The sequence below is a fragment of the Bos taurus genome, chromosome 6, assembly GCF_002263795.3.
Source record: "Bos taurus isolate L1 Dominette 01449 registration number 42190680 breed Hereford chromosome 6, ARS-UCD2.0, whole genome shotgun sequence".
In the NCBI taxonomy this organism is placed as follows: Eukaryota; Metazoa; Chordata; class Mammalia; order Artiodactyla; family Bovidae; genus Bos; species Bos taurus.
Window position 1 is genome coordinate 112,181,424 of NC_037333.1, and position 23,423 is coordinate 112,204,846.

Genomic DNA, 23,423 nt, shown 5'->3' on the forward strand with positions numbered 1-23,423 from the left:
TTAACCGCAACCCTTTCCATTTTCCGAGAACAGTGAGTCCTGGAGATGGGTGGTGCTGTGAGTTCCAGAACCCTGTGAATGTACTTAATGCTACTGAACTGTATGTTTTTAAATGGTGAAAATTATATATTTTATTTTATAAATGGTTCACCACAGTAAGTTTGTGTGTGTGTGTGTGTGTGTGTTTTACAGAAGTGGGGAGGGGACTCAAAATGGCTCAATAAAGCTGTCCAAGTTCTTCGGAGCTCACTGGCTAGTTCCTAGAAGGCAGAGACTCAGTCTTTCCTAGAAAAGTCAGCCTTAAGTGGATCCCATGTTCCTCAGAGCCTCCGTGAGGCTGCCCAGCAGGTGGGCAGAAGCCAGTACAGCCAGCTTCCACTGAGTGACGTACAGCTTGCCAAGCTGTGACGGGTAAATGAGGATTTCTTCGTGCCAGTCGGCCAAATGCATTGACGGGCTCTTGTTTCTTCTCGGGAGAAAGCAGAGAAAATGGCCTCGTAATTGGAAGAGTATGTTTTGGGGGGAACAGGGCAGATGGTCGGGACTCAATTCTTGAGCCCACAGTGGGGAGAAACCGAGGAGACATGCTTTTCTAAACCTAACACAGACTCGTGTTGTGTTATAAGGGATATTTTGAAACTAGTCTGGGGAGGAAAAAAAATAAAGAGTCTTTGAGAGCCGATGGACTATAGCCCACCAGGCTGGTCTGTCCATTGGATTCTCCAGGCAAGAGTCCTGGAGTGAGTTGCGAAGCATGCCCTTGTCCAGGGGATATTTCTGATCCAGGGATTGAGCCTGGGACTCCTGCCCTTCAGACAGATTCCTTGCCCCCCCGAGCCACCAGGCAAGCACTGTTTTGCAAACATAGAGCAATCCAATGTCATGAAAATTCGACTGCTCTGTGCAACCTTGCCTCCCCAATTGAGTATGTGGAACCCCTTTACAGACCAGGCAGGATATCCCTGTGAGTGGACCGGAAATTGCCCAGGAAATCTGATGAGGCCCCTGTCAGATCTCAGGTGTGTTCACCAGGAGGCACGCTGCGGCCCTGGAGGCAGAGGCTGTGTAGGAGGGAGCAGTGGGAGGCAGGATTCTGAAGCGGCCTCAAGATGTCTGTTCCCCAGTGCGCACACCCTGTATAATCTCCTCCCCTGGAGTGTGAGCACGGCGGGTGTCAGCCCCCACCCCCCGCCCCGTGACCATGTTGCAGTGGGTGAAGTTGAGCCCATCAAAAGGAGAGGGGTGGTGGTGGGCCTGACCTCATCAGAAATGCCCTTTAAAGGATGATGGCTTCTTCTTTTTTTTTTTTAATGCTTTGTCTGTTGTTTTTTTTTTTTTATTAATTGAGGTAGAGTTGATTGACAGTGTGGTATTTGTTCCAGATGTACGGTAAAGGGATTTAGCTTTATATACATATACATACATATACACATGCATGCCTGCTAAGTCACCATCAGTTGTGTCCAGGGCTTTGCGGCCCCATGGACCGTAGCCCGCCAGATTCCTTTGTGCATCTATTCTCCAGGCAAGAACCCTGGAGTGGGCTGCCATCCCTTCACCAGGGGCTCTTCCCCACCCCAGGGATCAGACCTGCATCTCTCACGCCTGTGTGTATACACACACACACATACATACATACAATGTGTATCCTAAGAGTCTTTTCCCTTATAGGTTGTTACAGAATATTGACTCGATACTGTGCCATTCAGTAGGTCCTTCTTGCTTATCTACTTTATATACAGTACTGTCTGTATGCTAATCCCAACGTCCTAATTTATTCCCTCCCCTGCTTCCCCTTTGGTAACCCTGCTGCTGCTGCTGCTGCTAAGTCGCTTCAGTCGTGTCCGACTATCAGACCCCATAGACGGCAGCCCACCAAGGTCCGTGGTAACCCTAAGTTTGTTTTTTAGTCAGTGGATCTATTTCTGTTTTGTACATAAGTTCATGTGGTATCACTTACATGTGGGACCTAAAATGACAAAAAATGAACTTATGTACAAAACAGAAATAGATCCACATGTAAGTGATACCACATGATATTTGTCTTTTGCTGTCTGGCTTACTTCACTCAGTATGACACTGTCTAAGGCTATCCGTATTGTTCCAAATGGCACTATTTCATGTTTTTCTTATGGCTAAATAATACACCACTGTCTGTCTGTCTCTATGCTTATATTTATACACACACACTCGGGGCTTCCCAGATGGCTCAGTGATAAAGAATCTGCCTGCCAGTGCAGAAGCCACAGGAAAAATGGGTTTGATCCCTGAATCAGGAAGATCCCCTGGAGGAGGAAATGGCAACTCACTCCAGGATTCTTGCCTAGGAAATCCCATGGACGGAGGAGCCTAGTGGGCTACAGTCCATGGGGTCCCAGAGAGTCGGACAGGACTGAGTGACTCAGCACACACACACACACATATACACACACACACACACAGCACATACACACACACACATACACACACACACACACACACACACACACATATACACACACACACATATATACACACACATATACACACATACACATATATACACACACATACACAAATATACACACACATATACACACACATACACATATATACACACACATACACACAAATATACACACACACATATACACACACAGACACACACATATACACATACACATACACACACACATATATATATACACATGCACACACACACACACACACACAGCACATTTATAAGAAGGTAAATTCTGCCAACTAGAAGGAACTTGCCATTTCCTTCTCCAGGGGATGTTCCCTACCCAGGGATTGAACCCACGTCTCTTATACCTCCTATAAATATATACATATACACACACACACACACACACCACATTTAAAAGAAGGTGAATTCTGCCAGCTAGAAGGCAGAATTCTCTTCCAAGTGCAAGAGAAACTCGACCTTCAGGGGAAAATATGGATCTTAACAGCTGGTTAAAATATCGAACACGATCGACTCTGCTAACTCTTCTATTGGATTTCAACCCAATGGTCCGTAGGTGAAACACGTAATACTCTGACCCTGGAAACCTGTCTGAATCAGGCAGCACGTGTCTGTGTGCAGCTGAAATAACAGGACAGCAGGTGAGTGCAGAAGCATGATCACTTCCCCCACCCTGGGTATGGGTCTCATGAGGCTGCAGAAAGCGGTTCAGGGTTAAGTGCCACTGAGGTCTCTGGTGTGTCTCAGAGCCGGGGTATTTCACAGTGGAGGTTGCCTCTTCAGTATTCAGATACGGCAGTTCACATGCAGGGAGATTCCCTGAATGAACCCACGTGGCGATTAGACAACTTCAGCAAGTCCACCTTCACACGGGCGGGGTCTGCAGGTGAGGGGAACATCCTGTTGATTGACCTGGTCCATTCACCTCATCCTCACTTCTTTTCTCGACGTAACAGAAGCATCAGGCACCAGTGGTCACCAGCACATGTGTGGCATTATTTTAACAGGTTTAGAAAAAGCCCCTTTGTGTGGAGGTTGGGGGTTTCCCTGATAGTTCAACTGGTAAGGAATCCGCCTGCAATGCAGGAGGCCTCAGTTCGATTCCTGAGTCAGGAAGATTCCCCTGGAGAAGGGACAGGCAACCCACTCCTGTATTCTTGGGCTTCCCTGGTGGCTCAGCTGGTAAAGAATCTGCCTGCAACGCAACAGACCTAGGTTCGATCCCTGGGTTGGGAAGATCCCTTTGGAGAAGGGCATGGGTATCCACTCTAGTATTGCTACCTGGAGAATTCCATGGACAGAGGAGCCCAGCAGCCTAGTCCGTGGGGTTACAAAAGAGTCAGACATGAGGTAGCGACTAAACAGTGGGAACAAATTGGGATGAACAGTCCCAATCCCATTTTCCGAACAAAAGCTGGTCAGAAAACCGGAGTCATCCACCGTAACCCATCCGTGACTAACGTCATTGGTGATGGAAGAACGCTCTGCATAGAAAAAGAGGGTTAGTTCCCCAAAACAAAGGCAACTGTGTGGACTTTGGAAGAGGCAAGACCAGCAAAAGTCCACCAGACTCAGTGCCTTAGCTCCAGATGCTGTAACAAAACGTCAGAGACCAGGCTAAATGACAGGAATTCATTCTCTCACAGTTCTGGAAGCTCTGGAAGTTCAAGATCACAGCGTGGGCTGATAAAGTCCCGACGCAGGCTCTCTTCCTGGTAGGCACGTGGCTGCCTTCTCACCACATCCTCACGTGGTGCAGAGAAGAGAGATGTGGTCTCTTTCTCTCCTTATGTGTGTGTATGTGTGAAGTCTGTCCGTTGTGTTAGACTCTTAAGACCCACTGGACTGTAGCCCACCAGGCTCCTCTGTTCATGGGATTCTCCAGGCACGAATACTGGACTGGGTTTGCCATGTCCTTCTCCAAGGCGATCATGGGAGCCCCACCCTCAAGAGGTCATCTACATCTCATCACCGCCCAGCTTCTAACACCATTGCACTGAGGGTCAAGGCCTTCAACGTACGAATTTTAGGTGAGGGACACCGTTTGGTCCGTACAATGCAGACTTTCCTATCCTTGTAAATAGCATCGTTCAGCTGGTCAAAACAAGACGGAAGCTTGATTCTTCCTTCTCCACCAGACTCAATACGTTTCCAAGCCTTGCCAGTTCTGACCATCACATACGGTTGCTGTGTGTCCACTTGTCACCACCCTGGCAGCCACCAGCTGAGACCCAGCCGCCATCGTGCATGTGGACCAGAGCCTTGAGTGTCCTAGGCATCCTAACTTTTGTTGTTGGTCAGTGGCTAAGTCGTGTCCGACTCTTTGTGACCCCATGGACCACAGCACGCCAGGCTTCCCAGTCCTTCACAATCTCCTGGAGCTTGCTCAAAGTCATGTCCATCAAGTCGGTGATGCCATCCAACCATCTCATCCTCTGTCGTCCCCATCTCCTCCTGCCCTCAATCTTTCCCAGCATCAGGGTCTTTTCCAATGAGTCAGTTCTTCCCATCAGGTGGACAGAGTATTGGAGTTTCAGCCTCAGTCCTTCCAATGAATATTCAGAACCAATTTCCTTTAGGATGGACTGGTTGGATCTCCTTGCAGTCCAAGGGACTCTCAAGAGTCTTCTCCAACACCACAGTTCAAAACCATCCATTTTTCGGCACTCAGCTTTCTTCACAGTCCAACTCTCACATCCATACATGACCACTGGAAAAACCATAGCTCTGACTACATGGACCTTTGTTGCCAAAGTAATGTCTCTGCTTTTTAAAATGCTATCTAGGTTGTCATAGCTTTTCATCCAAGGAGTAAGTGTTTTTTAATTTCATGGGTGCAGTCAGCATCTGCAGTAATTTTGGAGCCAAAGAAAATAAAGTCGGTCACTGTTTCATTGTTTCCCCATCTATACACAAGCGTGTGTAAAATCGACAGCTAGTGGGAAGGTGCTTCGTAGCTCGGGGAGCTCAGCTCGCTGCTCTGTGATGACCTAGAGGGGTGGATGGGGCGGGGGGAGGCTTAGGAGGGAGGGGTATCTGTACACGTACGGCTGTTCACTTCATTGTTCAGCAAAAGCCAACACATTGTAAAGCAATTATTCTCCAATAAAAAAAAATTTTTTTTAAAGATGAATATCACCCCCTTAGGTCGCCCCTGACCTTTCCATTCACAGGGACCTTTCTCACCATCTTTTTAATTCCTTAATACACACATCACATTCTTTAGCCTTTAATTTCTTTTTGTTGTTGTTGTTTAGTTGCTGAGTTGTGTCCGACTCTTCTGCGACCCTGTGGACTGTAGCCACAACAGGCTCCTCTGTCCATGGGATTCTCCAGGCAAGGATACTGCAGTGGGTTGCCATGCCCTCCTCCAGGGGATCTTCCCCACCCAGGGGTCAAACCCGGGTCTCTGACACTGGCAGGGGAATTCTTCACTGCTGAGCTGCCAGGGAAGCCCCTTATTATTGTTATTCACTGCTGATTCCTCCTATTGCAATAGAGGTTCCGTGGGAGCAAGAACTGTCCCCGCTGGGAGTCTGTCTGCACCTCCCAGGACCTGCGTCTCAAGTGAGCAGTTTGTTAGATGGATGAGGGAGGGGGTGACGAGGGGGACGGGGTGACCGGTCTCACCTGCCTCCCGTCTCTATCAGCAGAATCTCGCCCTCTCCCACCCCCAACCAGGATGTCTTCCTTCTGCTCCTCTCCCTGAGTAACAGTCCATCCCCCAAGGCTGATTTCATAGAGCAAATTTTAATCCAGACGGTAACTCCCTCCTTCACATTCAATCTCCAATTAAAATCTCTAATAAGGGTTTCAAAGAGGGACAAGTCAATGTCATCCATGCCTTAAATAAATGGTCTAGGCGGCACTCTGATACCAAAATTACAGAAGACACTTTGCTATACATATTGCTAAGTAGGAAAGCAAAAAGAAGTGTCAGTCGCTCAGTCATCTCTGACTCTTGACACCCCATGGACTGTAGCCCATCAGGCTCCTCTGTCCATGGGATGCTCCAGGTAGGAATACTGGAGTAGGTGGCCATTCTGTTCTCCTGGGGATCTTCCTGACCCAAAACCAAATAAAATACAAACAAGAATAATTGAAAAAGAAGGAAAAAAGGAGGAAGGGGTAAATTTGGAGTTTGGGATTGACATATACACACTGCTGCTGCTGCTGCTAAGTCGCTTCAGTCGTGTCCGACTCTGGGTGACCCCATAGATGGCAGCCCACCAGGCTCCCCGTCCCTGGGATTCTCCAGGCAAGAACACTGGAGTGGGTTGCCGTTTCCTTCTCCAATGCATGAAAGTGAAAAGTGAAAGTGAAGTCGCTCAGTCGTGTCCGACTCCTAGCGACCCCATGGACTGCAGCCTACCAGGCTCCTCCATCCATGGGGTTTCCCAGGCAAGAGTACTGGTGTGGGGTGCCATTGCCTTCTCTGATATACACACTACTGTATGTAAGATAGATAATACACACCGATAAATATAGGGGCTTCCCTGGTTGCTCAGATGATAAATCTGCCTGCAATGCAGGAGACCCAGGTTCAGTCCCTGCGTTGGGAAGATCCCCTGGAGAAGGGAATGGCAACCCACTCCAGTATTGCTGCCTGGAGAATCCCATGGACAGAGGAACCTTGAATGGCTACTGTCCATGGGGTCACAAAGGTTGGACACTACTGACCAACTAACAAGGTCTTTCTATATAGAACAAGAAATTATATTCAGTGTCTTGTAATAATGTATAAGGGAAAAGAATCTGAGAAATGTATGTGTAATAGAGTCACTTTGCTATAAACCCAAAACCAACACAACACTGTAAGCTGAGTATATTCCAACTGTGAGAAGAAAAGATTTTCGTAACAAAAATGTGATTTAAAAACCTTTGGGATTCAGAGAAAATTGGGGTATTTGATCCTGAGAAATAAGCAGAGATGCAATAGTGTGCACGAAATAGATAAACGTAACCTCAGAGTTTAAAGTGTGAATGCAGGCAGTTTGTATGGTGAGAAATCAATTTTTGGTGAAATAGAAAACTGAGGCGGAAAAAAAAAAATGTTTCCAGCATGCAGCGGAGAGTTGAAAATGCTTATGGGGATAAAACATCAACTTAGAGACACTGAGAACACTCACCAAAGCCAAACTGGAAACCGGATTTCCTACAAAGGAATATGGGCTATATCGACCAGAAACACTAACTATAGAAATGATGAAAGATGAATGTTGCAAGCCAAGCAATAGAAAAACGACTACATGCTGAGTTCTCAGTGAAAATTTGAAAGAAAACCAATTCTACACATGTTCTGGTAGCACTGTCCAAACGCTTAAAAAAAAAAAAAAACCTCTACAAGTGCTCATGGAAAGAAAAGAGTAGCAGAAGAACCAATATTGGTTTGGCTTCATTTCATCTCAGCTGCAAGAAATGACACAATGATATTGGACTGCCAAGCATTGATGAGGGGGAAAAAAATCATTATTAAAAATTCCACAGTGAAGGTACTGTAGAATTATCTTTTACTTCCAAAGTAGTTTTCAAATAAATTTCAGTACAGTTCATACAATTCACAGTATTGTACTCACTATCACTGTGGATGGTGACTGCAGCCATGAAATTAAGACGCTTGCTCCTTGGAAGGAAAGCGAAGACAAACCTAGACAGCGTGTTAAAAACAGACACCTCACTTTGCTAACAAACGTGCGTATAATCAAAGCCATGGTTTTCCCAGTGGTCATGTATGAACGTGAGAGTTGGACCATAAAGAAGACTGAGTGCCAAAGAATTGATGCTTTTGAACTGCGGTGCTGGAGAAGACTCTTGAGAGTCCCTTGGACTGCAAGGAGATCCAACCAGTCCATCCTAAAGGAAATCGGTTCTGGATATTCATTGGAAGGACTGATGTTGAAGCTGAAGCTCCAATCCTTTGGCCACCTGAGGTGAAGAGCCAGCTCTTTGGAAAAGACCCTGATGCTGGGAGAGATTGAAGGCGGGAGGAGAAGGGGACAACAGAGGATGAGATGGTTGGGTGCCATCACTGACTCGATGGACATGAGCTTGAGTAAACTCCGGGAGTTGGTGATGGACAGGCAGGCCTGGCGTGCTGCAGTCCATGGGGTTGCAAAGAGTCGGATATAACTTAGTGAATGAACAGCAGTGTATTGCAGTCAGCAACCATCCAGTGCTACAGACTTGGGGTGTAGAGAGGCAACCAGTTTCTAAATAAACAAATGAATATACAGCCAAATAGATTTATGCCCTAAATCGAACATTCTTTGCATTATGCAAATTTTTTGCCTACAGAGCAGTTAGAAAGAGTAAAGAGGGTTTGGTTCTTAATCCACACTTCAAAAAATATCAAAAAAACAGGAAGCGAAACAGATTATGATTTACTAAATTTTTGCAATAATCAGGTCACAGCCAAGTCATCCTTGCCTTCAGATCCTTCAAGCCCTGGAACGCGGATAAAATGTCTTTAATAGGATTTTCTAATAATGACAAAATAGTTTGCATATTCTTCTCTGAGGGACAAAAATCAAAAAAAGTTGATCATTATGTCTTTGATACTTTCCTCTGTAAATTAGTGGCCTTGAAAAGTGGGATGGAACTTCCCAGGTGGCTCAGTGGTAAAGAGTCTACGTGCTAAGCAGGAGATGGGGGTTCTATTCCTGGGTCAGGAAGACCCCAGGAGAAAGAAATGGCAACCCAGTCCAGAATTCTTGCCTGGAGAATCCCATGGACAGAGGAGCCTGGCGGGCTGCAGTACATGGGATTGCGAAGACTTGGGCACAACTTGATGACTAAAAACAACAGAAAGAGGGGCAGGTCTTCTCACATGAAAATGTGGAATTGAAATCCATTTTAAGAATGAAAGTATTCGGAGACTTCCTTGGTGCTCCAGTGGGTAACGCTCCGCACTCCCAATACCTGGGAGCCCAGGTTTTATCCCTGGTCAGGGGGTTATATTCCACATGCTGCAAGTAAGACATAGCACAACCAAATAAATAAGTAAAATCATCATCATCATCATCATCATCATCATTACAGTATTTGCTAAAATCCCCTTAACTGGCATGTACTACAAAAATAAAAAAAATTACAGTTTGGGAAAGAGTTCCAACCATCCATGCCTCTACTGAAATGTTTTTATCCTTTTCATAATTTCAGAAACTCGGGAGAGTCCCTTGACTTTACGGACAGCCCTTGTGGATAGCCCAAAAATGGAAGTGGAGTGATCCAAATCGGCAAGAGACTAAATTCGCACGCCATCTCTAGAATCGGTGAATCAGCTCCTGCTGAGTGTGCTTGTCCATGTGACTAACATTTGTGTGCATTCCATGAACTACTTTGTGGGAAGACATGATTCTTTATATATATATATATTTTTTTTTTTTTCCCTTGTGATGAGAACTCAGGATTTCCTCTCTCAAGAACTTTTTAAAAAATAATTTTTATGTATTTTTGGCCGTGCTGAGTCTGTCCTGCTGTGCCGGCTTTTCTCTAGTTGCAAAGGAGAGTGGTGGCTACGCTGTAGTTGCCGTGTACGGCCTTCTCGTTGCAGTGGCTTCTGTTGTTGTGAGCCACTAGCGCACGTGGGCTTCTGTAGTTGGGGCACATGTGGGCTTCTGTGGTTGGGGCGCACAGGCTTAGCTGCCCCTCGGCATGTGGGATCTTCCCAGACCAGGGATGGGACCTGTGTCCCCTGCATTGGCAAGCAGAGTCTTCACCACTGGACCACCAGGGAAGTCCCTGGCCGTTAATTATACCTGAGAACACTGAGGCAGAATGCCTGAGTCAGGTGTCCCGCAAGTCACACAGTTCATACGGGTGGAAGAGTCCGCATCTGTATCAGTTTGTCTCAATATCTGATCGAGTTCCTCGTTCTCCACCAACCCCAAATGGTATCTCATCACCCTGCCCAGCCCTCAGCGGGAAACCTGTGAGGTCAGTTGAGGCACAATCCCCAACCAGTGATTTCTCCATCCGCTGACCCCCACTTGCTCGTTGGCTATAAATGCTCTCTTGCCCATGCCAACTTGGGAGGTGAGTCTGGATCCATCAAAAGTCTCTTTTGCACTATTGTGATGCATGCTAAGTCGATTCAGTCCTGTCCGAGTCTTTGTGACCCTGTGGAATGTAGCCCACCAGGCTCCTCTGTCTATGGAGTTTTCTAGGCAAGAATATTGGAGTGGGTTGTCGTGCCCTCCTCCAGGGGATCTTCCCCACCCAGGGATTGAACCTACTATTTTCTGCATCTCCTTCATTGGCAGATAGATTCTTTAGCACTGAGCTTCCAGGGAAGCCCAAATTGTAGTAAATCTGACAGTTATCATGGTAATTACAATACTACTACTTATAGTAATTGCAGTTGTCGCACTAGTAATAATTGTAGTAGTGTTTGTAGTTGTAGTAACTGTTATAATTGCACTCCTGGTAAGTGTGATGGTTGCACTAGTGGTTGTAGCGGTACAATCGTAACAATTGTTGTTGAAGGAGTAATAATTGCAGTAGTGGTTGTAATAGACGTTTTTGTCACAGTAGCCATTGCTGTCGTTAGGGGAGTAACAGGAGTTGCGATAGTTATAGCTGTAGCAGCACTAATTGTGACAGCAGTAGGTGTAGCAGTAGCAAAAGTTTATTATCACAGCAATTGTGATAATCACAGTAGTATCTGGGGTAGCAGTTGTTATAGCCATAGCACAGCAGTAATTTTGGTGGTCATCGTTGTCTTAGTCACCACAAATGCTGTGCTTGTAGTGGTGATAGTAACAGTTGTACTAGTACTAATTGCTATAGTTACTGTAGCGGCAGTAATCCTTGTAGAAGCAGCAATAGTCGTTAGAGCAGTCAATATTACTGTAGCAGGAGTAACCATAATAGTTGGAGCAGTAATTGCAGTAGTCCTGATTTCTGTAGTCATTGTAGCCGTGCTCACAATCGTAGCAGCAGTAACGTTGTTAGTAGTGGTCATAGTGGGAGATGTTACAGTTGTCATGGAAAGCCCAGTACGTGTAGTAGTAACTGTATTAGTACTCACGCTGTCACTTCCCTGGTGGCTCGGACGGTAAAAGCGTCTGCCTGCAAAGCGTGAGACCCAGGTTCGATCCCTGGGTCGGGAAGATCCTCTGGAGAAGGAAATGGCCACCCATTCCAGTATTCTTGCCTGGGAAATCCCACGGACGGAGGAGCCTGGCAGGGGTCTACAGTCCACGGGGTCGCAAAGAGTCGGACACGACTGAGCCACTTCACAAAAACAACAAATGCTGTCGCAGTTGCAGCACGAGGAATGTTTTTAGTAGCTTTTATAAGCACGTTAGTTATCGTAATGGTTACAACTGTAGGAGCAAACGCAATAGTTGTGGTAGTGGTTGTAATAGTGGTTTCTGTAGCAGTAGCAATTGACGAAGTTGTGGTTGTAATAGGAAGTGGGGATAGTAACAGTTGGAGCCGTGCTAATTGTTGTAGCTTTAGGTGTAGCAGTGGCAAAAAGTAGAGTTGTGAAAGTCACGTCTACTACAGTAGTGTCTAATACTCATGGCCACCGTAGTATCATTTGCTGTAGCGTAAGTTGTAGCACTAGCAATAACTGTAGTAGTTGTCATTGTTGTCATTGGAATTGCTGTACTTGGAATGATAGTAGTGGCAGTTGTAGTAGTACAAATTATGCAGTCACTGTAGTAGTAGTAATCATCACAGCGGCAGCAGCGGTAGCAGCAATTGATGTAGCAGTAAGTATCACAGTTGTGGTAGTAAGATTTGTAAGTATAGTGGGGCTCTTGGCCATGCTCATTGCAGCAGTAGTACTGGGTGGACCAGGACCAGTAGCAGTTGCTGTAAATGTTACAGTTGTCGTAGTAAAGCTAATCGTATCATTATAGTGGTAATCACACTAGGACTGGTTGGCTTAGTTGTAACAGTCGTTACTATGATACCAGTCATAGCAGTGGTCGTCATGGCAACTGCTACCATTGTAGTCGGAAAGCTAAGAGTTGTAGTAGTCATTGCACTAGTACCAGCTGGCGTAGTCGAGTAGTTACTATGATACCAGTCATAGCAGTGGTCGTCATGGCAACTGCTACCATTGTAGTCGGAAAGCTAAGAGTAGTAGTAGTCATTGAACTAGTGCCAGCTGGCGTAGTCGAGTAGTTACTATGATACCAGTCATAGCAGTAGCTGTCATGGGAAATGTTATAGTTGTAGTCATAAAGCTAACAGTTAGAGTAGTAATTTCACTAGGCCTAGTTGGCAGTCATTGTAACAGTAGTCACTATGATACCACTCATAGCACTGGTCGTCATGGTAACTTACGGTTGTAGTCGTAAAGCTGATGGTTGTAGTAGTAACTGTACTAGTACTAGTTGGCATAGTCATTGTCGAAGTGGTCACTCTTGTACCAGCCATAGCACTAGTCGTCACGGTAACTGTTACCGTTGTAGTCGTCAAGCTGACGGTTGTAGTAGTCATTGCTCTACTACCAGTTGGCATAGTCGTTGTAACAGTAGTCACTATGATACCAGCCATAGCAGTGGTCGTCATGACAACTGTTACCATTGTAGTCGGAAAGCTAAGAGTAGTAGTAGTCACTGCACTAGTACCAGCTGGCGTAGTCGAGTAGTTACTATGATAACAGTCATAGCAGTAGCTGTCATGGGAAATGTTACAAGTGTAGTCATAAAGCTAACAGTTAGAGTAGTAATTTCACTAGGCCAGTCATCACGGTAACTGTTACGGTTGTAGTCATAAAGCTAACAGTTGTAGTAGTAACTGTACTAGTACTAGTTGGCATAGTCGTTGTCGCAGTGGTCACTCTTGTACCAGTCATAGCAGTAGTCGTCATGGTAACTGTTACGGTTGTAGTCGTAAAGCTGACGGTTGTAGTGGTCATTGCTCTAGTACCAGTTGGCATAGTCGTTGTAACAGTAGTCACTATGATACCAGCCATAGCAGTAGTCATCACGGTAACTGTTACCGTCGTAGTCGTCAAGCTGACGGTTGTAGTAGTGACTGCTCTAGTACCAGTTGGCATAGTCATTGTAGCAGTGGTCACTCTTGTACCAGCCATAGCACTAGTCGTCACGGTAACTGTTACCGTTGTAGTCGTCAAGCTGACCGTTGTAGAAGTGACTGCTCTAGCACCAGCTGCAGTAGTCTCTGTGCTCGTACAGTGGTTTCCACGCCAGTATCACTGACAAGGGTCCTCCATGTAAACGGTACTGAGGGTGGGGTCTGGCTGTAGGAAGTTTCCCTGCACAAGCTCGGTGGACCCTCACGATGACTGTGTGACCCGTCGCCTCCTCTGAGCGGCTTCGGGACCTGTCCACGCTCGCACAGCTCATACCCCGCAGAGGCTCACCCCTGCATCTTCTGTGCTTTGCCAGACTTAGCAGAGATAAGGAACAAAAACACACTTTCCACAAAATAAACAGAAAAACCCAAAGCCACACAAAAGGAGGGGGTATTCTTCCTGTCCTCAAAGAATTCTCCTGGAAACACAACACTGTAAAGCAGTTGTCCTCCAATTAAAAACAAATTAAAAAAAAAAATCTCCAACCCTGAGGTCCATCATGTCCCGGAACAACAAGCCAAGAGGTCACCTCCAAAGACATGCACCTTCGAGATGACGCACGTGGGTCTATATTTAGAGCTCGTCCAGGAGAAAAGTCTAGAGTTTTTCTTTGCCATGGAAGAGATACTCGAAGGGAAGGCTTGTGACAAACCATTGAGAAGACGGTTTAAACATGGGGCACCTTGCCACCAAACTCCATTTCTCATTAGGACCGGACTCTTGTCCAGATGGGACTCGGCACAGCTTGGCAATTTCTTCCTTCACCCCTGCACAGCTGTCCTGACCTCAGTGACTGCAGTTACGGAGCCCCGGGGAGCTTTTTGGCTTGATGATGCTTTAAAGCCGAGGTCCCCAACCTTATTTTGGCGTCAGGGACCAGTTTCACAGCAGATGAACGTTTCCGCAGATCGGGGAGTTGGGGGATGGTTTTGGGATTCAAGCACATGGCATTTCTTCCATGCACTGTATTTCTGTTGTTAGGACGTCAGCTCAGAGCATCAGGCATTGGATCCTGGAGGCCGGGGACTCCAGTAGTCACAGCATCTCTGGGATCAGAGCTCGTCTTCAGAACTTAACGGAAAACCCACTTGCATCCCCATTTGGTACCCGGCGTGTACAACCAGCCCAGGGGTGGAATTCCCAGTCCCACCCATGCAGGCTGGCACACGGCAGCCCCGTCGCTTTGTGCCCAGCGCTGTCTCTTCTGTGGGGCCGCCTCCCTGACAGAGCTTGCATCTTCTTAGTGCAGGTCGTTATGACTTAGATCCTGTCTCTGGTTTCCACCGGGATGGCAGGTGCTGTGACCTTCACGGGACTTTGGGGAGCACCATTTTCAGGCAAGCCAAGCTGTGCTTTTTTCTGTTTGTTTTGTAAAATAGATACGTATTATTGAAGTGCAGTTGACTTACAATGATTCAGGTGCCCAGCCAGGTGATTCAGTTGTACAAATACACACATATATTATTTTTGAAATTATTTTCCATCATAAGTTATTATAAGATATTGCCTATAGTTCCCTGTGCTATACACTAAACCTCTGTTGCTTGCTGCAAAGCTATTTTTAATGAGAAATCTGGCATTCTATTCATACTAAATCAAATGAGTGGAATCAAAATGTCTTGAGTTTTTAGTTAGGCAAAAATTTATAAGTTTTCTAAAACATATCAGTTCAGTTCAGTTCAATCGCTCAGTCGTGTCCGACTCTTTGTGACCCCATGAATCGCAGCACACATATTATACATATTTATCTGTAATATGCAAAAGCTTTTCTACTACCCTTGATAAAGGCTTGAGTTCAGTTCAGTCACTCAGTCGTGTCTGACTCTTTGTGACCCCATGGACTGCAGCACACCAGGCTTCCCTGTCCATCACCAACCCCCAGAGTTTACTCAAACTCATGTCCATTGAGTCAGTGATGCCATCCAACCGTCTCATTCTCTGCCGTCCCCTTCTCCTCCTGCCTTCAATCTTTCCCAGCATCAGGGTCTTTTCAAATGAGGCAGTTCTTCCCATCAGATGGCCAGTGGAACTTCAGCTTCAGCATCAGTCCTTCCAATGAATATTCAGGACTGATTTGCTTTAGGATGGACTGGTTGGATCTCCGTGCAGTCCAAGGGACTCTCAAGAGTCTTCTCCAACACCACACTTAGAAAGCATCAATTCTTGGGCACTCAGCCTTCTGTATGGTCCAACTCTCACATCCGTGCATGACCACTGGAAAAACCATAGCTTTCACTAGATGGACCTCTCGTTGCCAAAGTGAGGTCTCTTGTATAACACATACAGACATATAGAAACATACATGCCCATCACCACACGTACACACAGACATAGACACATGTATGAATGCACTTTATGTCTATTCAGCTTTATTAAAAGCATAACTATTGGGGCTTCCCCTGTGGTCCAGTGGTTAAGAATCTGCCTTGCAATGCAGGGGACACAGATTTCCACCCCTGGTCCAGTTAGATCCTGCCTGCCACAATGCAGCTAAGCTCATTCAGAATTACTAAAGCCCACACGGCTGGAGCCCATGCTTCACAGCAAGTTACCGCCATGAGACGTCCATGCCCCTCAGCTGGAGAGTAGCCCTCCCCATTTTCTGCAATGAGAGACAGCCCCTGTGCAGAAATAAAGACCCACCACAGCCAAAAATTAAACAATAAAATAAATCTTTTCTTAAAAAGGCATAACCATTACAGTCAGTAGAAGTATATTTTGCATCTGCTCATTGGACAACCTGTCTTGATGTCTTCTGAAATCACTGGACAACCTGTTTCACATTTTGAAATATTGATGCTATTTCATTATATATACACGTTTCCCCAGACACGTAGGATCAGAAAGCTTGTCCCTTTGTGTTCCAACGTAGGAAAAGTGGGGACATTCAGAAGACAATGATCAGTTATCGCATGCTCCCCATAGGACCATGACTCAGCGGTAAAAGAATCTGCTTGCCATGCAGGAGACTGCCTGCAATTCAGGAGACATGGGTTCGATCCCTGGGTCAGGAAGATCCCCTGGAGAAGGAAATGGCCACCCACGCCAGTATTGTGGCCGGGAGAATTCCCTGGAGAGAGGAGCCTGGTGGGCTACAGCCCATGAGGTCACAAGGGTCAAACATGAGTCAGCGACTAAACCCCCACCACCCCCAAAGGACAAGATTCTTGCATTTGGTACCATCACTAATGTAATGTCTTTCTCTTCCTTTGCCCTGGACCCCCGTCCACAGCCCCCTGGGATGAGAGACAGATGCCTTTAGGCATCACACATTCAGAATGAACTTGACTCAAACATCCAGGCTGCCCATGACTTCTCGAGTTGAAACACGAAATTAACCCACGTGGGTCTTCTACAATTTCCTTTTCCCTCTAATCTGTGAGAAAGATGGGTTCTTGGAAAAAGTGAGACAAGTCAGACATTAAGGATAAGGAGAAAACATCGGCGGGCATTCTTTTTCTTTGTTGGTGGTTTAGTCGCTAAGTCGTGTCCAAACTCTTGTGATCCCATGGACTGTAGCCCACCAGGCTCCTCTGTCCATGAGATTCTGCAGGCAGGAATGCTGGAATGGGTTGCTGTTCCCTCCTCCAGGGGATCTTCCCTCCTCCAGAGCATCTTGATGACTTAGGGATCGAAACGAGGTCTCCGCCATCGTGGGCAGCTTCTTTACCATCTGAGCCCCCAGAGAGAAGGCAGATCCCTCACTGCTGGGCCACCAGGGACGTCCCAGGTATTCTATTTAGGGTTTGTTTTTTTTTTTCTTCCTGTCCTGAAAAGGCTAGTGAATCTTCGGTGGGTTGATTTTGTTCTCATCTTTTGCTTGCTTTAAAATTCTGGAAAAATGAATTATCAGTCAATGGATTTTTATGTTTGAAATAAGGGTCCAGGTGTCTACAAGATCACTCCCCTGCACTCAGAGGTCAGAAGAGGCCATCTGGAGACATCTAACGTAACACGTGAAGGGGACATGGACATAGCCAGCCACGAGCTGGAGGGTATTCCAGGGAGGAATACCGGTCCCCTCTGTTAAGAATCTGAAGAAGTTCAGACTGGTTCAGGGTGGATTCATGGAAGAGTCTGGGGTTGGGGAGGAAGGGGTGTGGGAAGAGTAATAGCTGGGGAAAGAGAGACAGGAAATTCGGGCAAAAGGCAGGCATTCGGTCACCCAGTGGCTGATTGCCCGTGTTAAGCCGGAAAATCCTTTAGTCCTAACTTGCCAAGTGACAGATGTTGAGCTTCTAGCTGTACCTGGGAGTGGTTCTGGGCTGGAATCCTGACAGTTGGGTCACCTGTCACCCCTTCAGGTATACTGCCTCATGTCAGCCTGTGGTAGATGCGGGTGTTATGTCTGCCAGGGTTCTGCAGGGAAACACAGTCGGTAGGATCCATCCATTCACCCATCTATCTATCCATCCATCGTATCTACTTATCTACCTGTGTGTCCATCCACCCGTCCATCCGTCAGTCATATCTATCCATCCATCATATCTATCTATCCATCCATCCATCATATCAATCCATCTATCCATCCCTCAGTCATATCTATCCATGCATCCATCATATGTATCCATCCATCCATCATCTCTATCCATCCATGCATGCATTATATTATCTCTATCTATCCATCTATCTATCATATCTCTATCCATCATCCATCAATCATATCTGTCTGCGTCTATCCATCCATCCTTAATATTTATTTGTCTGTCTATCCATCTATCCATCAGTGATATCTGTCTGTATATCTATCCATCCATCAATCATATCTATTTGGCTACCCATCCATCCATTGTATCTGTCTATCTATCCATCCATCCATCCATCCATCATATCTATCTATCCATCCATCCATCATATCCATCTATCCATCCATCCATCATATCTATCCATCCATCCATCCATCCCACATATCTATCCATCCATCCATCCATCATATGTATATATCCATCCATCATATCCATCTATCCATCCATCCATCATATCTGTCTGCCCATCTATCCATCCATGTCTATTATCTACCTGTCAATCATCTATGTATCATCCATCTATGTATTAACTGTCTACATCTATCTCTATTATCCGTCAATTGTCTATTCATCTATATCAATATGTATAATTTTATCTGTATATATAGTATCTACCTATTAACCATCTATCTGTATCTGTACCTATACCTATATCTGTCATCCATCCATCCATCCATCCATCTGCCTATCATCTATCTATCTCTGTCAACCTATCTGTCTATGTCTATTATCTGTCTCCATATCTATCAATCATCTGTCCATCTATATCAATACCTCCATCTGTTTACCTATCTGTATCTATTATCTACCTACCATCAGTCATCTGTCTATATCTTTACCTATTGTTGTTCATTTTCTGAGTCGCATCCAACTCTTTGCGACCCCATGGACCGCAGCACGCCAGGCCTCCCTGTCCATCACCAACTCCCAGAGCCTGCTCAAACTCACGTCCATCAAGTCGGTGATGCAATCCAACCATCTCATCCTCTGTCATCCCCTTCTCCTCCTGCCTTCAACCTTTCCCAGCACCAGAGTCTTTTCCAATGAATCAACTCTTTGCATCAGGTGGCTCAAGGATTGGAGCTTCAGATTTATCATCAGTCCTTCCAGTGAATATTCAGGCTTAATTTCCAAAGAAAGCTTTATTTTTAAGGAATTAGCTCATGCAGTCGTGGGAGCTGACAAGTCCATCACCTTCAGGGTAGACCAGCAGGCTGAAGACCCCAGGAAAGAGCTGATGTTGCAGCTGAAGAAGCCCAGAGACCATCTGCTGGCAGAATTCCTTTTTTTGCTCAGGGCAGATCAACCCTTAGGCTATTGATGCCTTCAACTGACTAGACGAGGCCCACCCACATCAAGGAGGGAAGTCTGCTTTACTCAGAGCTCACTGAGTAAAATATTCATCTTGTACCAAAAAAAAAAAAAAAAAACTCACAGAAACATCCAGAATTATGTTTGATTGCCTCTGGGGACTGCAGCTCAGCCACATTTACCAATAAAACCAGCCATCACAGGCCATTCACACAGCCTGAATCTACGCCCAATTCAGGGAAAGAAAGAGAGAGAGACCCATGATAGAATGACTAAAGTCTTACCTGGGGATAGGAGCTAACACCTCTCAAACAGAAACTTCACAGCTGTGCCTTCCTCACTCGACAGGGGTCTGCCTCACTGACTAAAGTTTCCTTGCCAAGCTAAATGTTAGGTAGAATTTCCCCACCTTTCTGCCTCATCTACCTGGCATTTTCGAGCTGCTTCAAGGTATACCCCTCACTGCCTGTTGTTTATCCTCATGGACGCAGGGTTCAGCCTTCCTTACAAAGTCTGAAAAAATATGATGACATCCTGGTGCGTTTCGGGGCACAAATACTTTTCATCAGTTGGTTATTTTTGGACAATCAGGGCAAAAGATATGAGAGACTTTGAGGCTTCTCACACTTGACTGGGTACTTGATTCCCTGGGAACCTTGTGAAAATACAGATTGTAATCCAGCAGGTCTGGGTGGAACTGAGGTTTTCACATTTTAAACGAGCTCTCGGGTGAAACCATTGATGGTGGTCCATGAACCGCAGTGATACCATCAACGTATAGACCTTTGGGTTCCCATGTGGCTCAGCAGTAAAGAATCCGCCTGCCAAGCAGGAGGTGTGCATTCACTCTGCGTCAGGAAGCAGGAGATATGGGTTCAATCTCTGGGTCAGGAAGATCTCCCCGAGAAGGAAATGGCAACCCCCTCCAGTATTCTTGCCCGGAGAATCCTATGGACAGAGGAGCCCGGTGGGCTGCAATCCCTGGGGTCACAGTCAGACACGACTTAGTAACTAAGCAACAACAAACAGATCTTCACATTTAGAAAGGGATGTGAAAGTCACTGAGTCGTGTCCAACTCTTTTTGAACCCCAGTCCATGGGATTCTCCAAGCCACAATACTGGAGTGGGTAGCCATTCCCTTCTCCAGGCGATCTTCCCAACCCAGGGACCGAACCCGGGTCTCCCACATTGCAGGTGGATTCTTTACCAGCTGAGCCACCAGGGAAGCCCAGACACATTTAGAAAACCAGGACCCAAACTGGGCACAAACAAGTCTCTTGATGTCTTGTTTCTATGAGACCTCATCACCTGAGCTTCTGTAAGTCTTTAGGTATCATCAAAGCAAGGTGTTGGCCCTACAGCCGGAGGCCTGGTACTCGGGAAGGTTGCGGTCAGCCACGGCGAGTCTCTGGGATGTTAGCTTCCTGTCATGAGCCAAGAAGCTCATTCACCACATGAGATAATGTTGTGACCCGTGGGTGCTGACTCCCAAGGCTTCAACAAAATTATTCACTCCTATTCAAATGCTGGTAGCTCAGACAGTAAAGAATCCGCCTGCAATGCAGGAGACCCAGGTTCAATCCCTGGGTCAGGAAGATCCCCTGGAGGAGGTCATAGCAACCCAATCCAGTATCCTTGCCCACAGACAGAGGAGCATGGTGGGGCTACAGTCCATGGGGTTGCAAAGAGTCAGACGTGACTGAGCAACTCACGCTTTCACGCTATTCAAACGTACTCATATTTGCCGGGGTCCAGCCCTGGTGGAGTCAGGGGTTTCGAAGGGGAGATGGAATCGGCGATCAGGAAACAACAGCTTATTTAAACGTTAATTAAAGATATAAAGAGTAATAGAATAAGGATAGCTCAGTGAGGAAATTCAGTGGAAAAAAGAGGCTGAATAATTCAGCCAGAAGGTGAGAGAAGAAACGACATGGGGGTGAACAAGGCCCGCACTTTATTTTCCAAAGTAGTTTTTATACCTTAAGTTGTGCATAGAGGATAATGGGGGAAGGGGTAGAGTCATGCAGTAAGCCAGGCTTTCTTCCTGCAAACTTATCATATGCAAAAGTTTAGGTGATTTGCGTCATCTTCTGGCCAAGAGGCCTGTTAACATTTTAAGACCCTTTCTTCAGAAAACTTATTTTTCTCTAAAGGTGATTAGTCAAGCGCCACCCTCCAGAAGCATTAGATAAAGTTGCATTCCTACGGAGCAAAGGTGTGGTGGGCTATATCAAGACAAAGAATTAACTCAAGGGTCCAAGGTTACAAATATTGCCAGGGACACAGCAGGTAAGGGATATGGAGACTTAGCAGCAAACATTGGCCCAACAAGTGAAAAACCCTTCACCAATACAATTTCTAATCAATCTTTTAACTACTCAAAGGAATCTGTGTTTAGACAGTTTAGAACATCTCCTGCCTCTCACAGTTGGGAGGCTCTGAACAATCACATGTGGCTGGAAAAACCTATTCAGGCAGGCTAGAGGACTTCCAAAGGAGTTTGTAGGTTGAAACACTATCACACCCAGAAATATTATTAACTGGAGCTATAAGTTAACTCTTTTTTCAGAGAGAGGTAGTGGGGGACAGCCCCCCCGTAAAGTCAGAGGTGTAGGTGAGAGCACAAAGCAGAAAGTAGGCAGACTCTGGTTTTGGGGGTAGATGCTCGAGAATTTCCAGGGGGACTCCTGAGGCTCAATCCCGCCTTTGCGTATGCCCAGCCTCCTTCCTCATGACCTTTGCCACGGGTGGAGCTCCTGCTCCCGGCACATATTGCAGCGTAAAAAGCCAGAAGCAAGGTAGCCAGGAGGGGCACTCAGCTTAGGTAGACAGATTCCCACCGACACTCAAGGTCCAGGTACACAGAACCCCTCATAGCACCCAGCTTCCACTCCAGTCCATTGACAACCAACCAGAGGGCTCCAGCATGTCCTCCACTCCTGTTTCTGCAGAACGATTTCTGTATTGCATTCCTTTCTTTGCGGGGCTGCGTTGGGTCTTCATTGCTGAGTGCGGGCTTTCTCTCATTGGTGTTGAGCGTGGGCTTCTCTCTAGTTGTCTTGCACGGGCTTTTCATTGTGGTGGCTTCTCCTGTTTGCAGCTTTTTCGGGCCTCTAGAGCACAGGCTCAGTAGTTGTGGCACACGGGCTTAGTTTCTCCGAGGCCTGTGGGATCTTCCCGGACCAGTGATTGAAGCCGGGTCCCTTCCCTGCATTGGCAGACAGGTTCTTATCCACTCCACCACCAGGGAAGCCTACAGAACGATTTCAGTTGCATTGGTTTTGAAGGGGGGGGTGGCGCATGGAAGAGCAAAGCTGGAGGCTTCGCTCTGTGCACAGACAAAGGCCACCTGCCTTTTCAGTAAAGAAAGGAAGCTGCAGGGGTCAGACTCTCAGCCACTGCAGCCGCCCCCAAGGGTGCACCCTCGGGGGACTCAGGGTGGAGAAAACAGGAGACTGGCCCCAGAGCGCTGAGGTGCCCATCAAAGGAATGATTTCAATGAGCCCAGATTCTTGCAGCTTCCTAGACACAGAAAAGCCCTAAACCCATTCACTTGAGATGTTGCTATTTTGTGACCTGCACAGTAATCTTTTGATTTCGATTACATGCGTTTTAGGTTTGCCTGTTTTTGCAAAAATTCGTATACATCCTGGCCCCTCCCATACCTCTTTGGGACAGACCCTCCAAGCTCTCTGAGAGGCTGTTTCCTAGGCTATAGTCCTCAGTAAAGTCACCAAAGGAGATCAAACCAGTGCATCGTAAAGGAAATCCATCGTAAATATTCATTGGAAGGACTGATGCTGAAACTCCAATCCTTTGCCCACCTGATGCAAAGAGCCAACTCACTAGAAAAGACCCTGATGCTGGGAAAGATTGAAGGCGGGAGGAGAAGGGGACGACAGGATGAGATGGTTGGATGGCATCACAGACTCGATGGACCTGAGTTTGAACAAACCCCGGGAGATGGTGAAGGACAGGGAAGCCTGGCAAGAGTCAGATACGATTTGGCGACTGAACTGCAACAACAAAGTCATTAAATAAAACAGATTTTTCTACTTTTGA

At 46.3% G+C, this 23,423-nt stretch overlaps 1 long non-coding RNA gene across 1 annotated transcript; it reads left to right on the forward strand.

Annotated features, from left to right (window-relative positions):
- The first annotated feature begins 2,560 nt into the window (after positions 1-2,560).
- On the forward strand, positions 2,561-23,423 carry LOC132345554 (uncharacterized). Its single transcript, XR_009494972.1, has 2 exons — positions 2,561-3,108; positions 9,626-23,423. It is a non-coding gene; the product is annotated as an uncharacterized lncRNA (long non-coding RNA).